Here is a 1817-nt window from a genome sequence, read left to right on the forward strand (position 1 = left end):
AACCACTCCTTTCAACTTTATCCTTTTCCCCCCGTATCCCCTTTTCCACCGTTATGACCACAGCCACCAAACTCAAATATGATATTAAGATTAGGGGTATTTGCCAGAACCTTGTACCCCTAAAAATGTCACAGTGGTAAAAATAATGGAATACTACTTAGTTTCAGCTTCAGTGCTATAAATTCATAGAGGTAATTGGTGTTATTTTCATAATCATGTACTGCACAACATGAATACTGTATTGAGTAAGAAATTTAGATGTTTGATGGTTACTTTGGAATTCTGACTTGCCTAACCATGATGATAGGAAATCTCTACTAGTGATATAATTTGAACAACACCATCTCTTTAAGTTGGTATCCCTTCTACTTTTTACGAACAAGTCTTTAAAAAAAGAACAAGAAAATTCTCATCCGATTTTGGGATATTGAATGTAACATGTCATCATAGTTATGAGAGTCAGATAGCCTGACCAAAACAGTTCTTTTTTCCAACTTTTCTTTTGAAGCACCACCGTTGTGTTATCAATTTTTACGTCTGTAATATTATGATGTACTCTTAAATATTACGATTACGAGGACAGTGCTTTCTTGAGAATGATATTAAATTAAATTAGAGTCAATGTCTTCAGCACATAAAGTAACTATAATCACATTTTTTGTCCTGTGGGTTTGTCCTGTGGGTCAAAAGAGAATATAAATTTGGACAATCTGAGGAAGTTATCTATTATAAAAAAAACTATAAGGTTTTCGGAGGTCTGTCAAAGCTACAGAAGTTACTACAACACAGAAAGTATGGAAATTTACACAAGTTGTCCATAATAGCACCATAGTGCCTTTTAATACTTTGGTAGTCCAACAATTAATGTATTAAAAAAAACAGTTTTTTGATCGTACCGGCTGTAAACAGTGGAGGAAATGGTACAGATGGAACAGCCGCGAGCCCAATATCTCGCAAAGTCTCGAAGTCGTTCGTAAGATTGACAAAAAATGCGTGTGTACAGCAAAAGAAACACAGTTATGCAATTATTATTAATTTATAAACTTAAACAAACGGTATTAATACTAAATATTAAAACCAGTTGTGTGTTTTAACGTTAAACGAGATAAAAATAGATCTAGCGGCTGTGTTTTCACGTGTGAAGAGTAAAAAGGAGCAGCGGATATTCCGAATTCTATTTTCGTTTTGAACCAAAACAGGACCAGAGCCGAGCGAAGTTTGAACCAAAACGTGACTATAGTTCGGACAACAACAAATGGACAACTTTTAGACCTCATTACACAGAAACTTAGAGGCAAATTGTCCTGATTTTTTGCATGTGCCCCTGAATTCCTAAAAACTTAAACAATCTCAATTTTCGTGCACATTCGACAAATATAAAGATTTTTTTTCTATATAATCATTAGTATTTAATTACAAGTACGTAGTTACGTGTTAGATTTTTCTGTTTGTTTAAATCTTTTTTTTAAAACCTGGCTGCATGAGCCGCAAGACTAAGTTGTTTTCAGTTCAGTGGTTAGTGGGTGACAGTGGATTTATTTTGATTGACTCATTTTGATATACGATGAGTAAAATTTCTTTCATATCTGCCGTCATTGAGATCGCATGCGTTTCAATTTGCTCTCGCTTTTTCATTAAATACCATGGTTATATACTTAGTTTACAACCCCCCAAAAAACTTTGCTTTCAAACTACTGAACTATTTCTTAAAAAAAAAAAAAGCTGATTGAGGCCGTCTCTTTTATTTTACAACAAATTCCGAAAAAAGAACAAGACCTGTATGTGTATAAGGGAGGGGTGGAGTGGTGGTGGTGGTG

The sequence above is a fragment of the Aplysia californica genome, unplaced genomic scaffold (assembly GCF_000002075.1).
Source record: "Aplysia californica isolate F4 #8 unplaced genomic scaffold, AplCal3.0 scaffold00111, whole genome shotgun sequence".
NCBI classification, from domain to species: Eukaryota; Metazoa; Mollusca; class Gastropoda; order Aplysiida; family Aplysiidae; genus Aplysia; species Aplysia californica.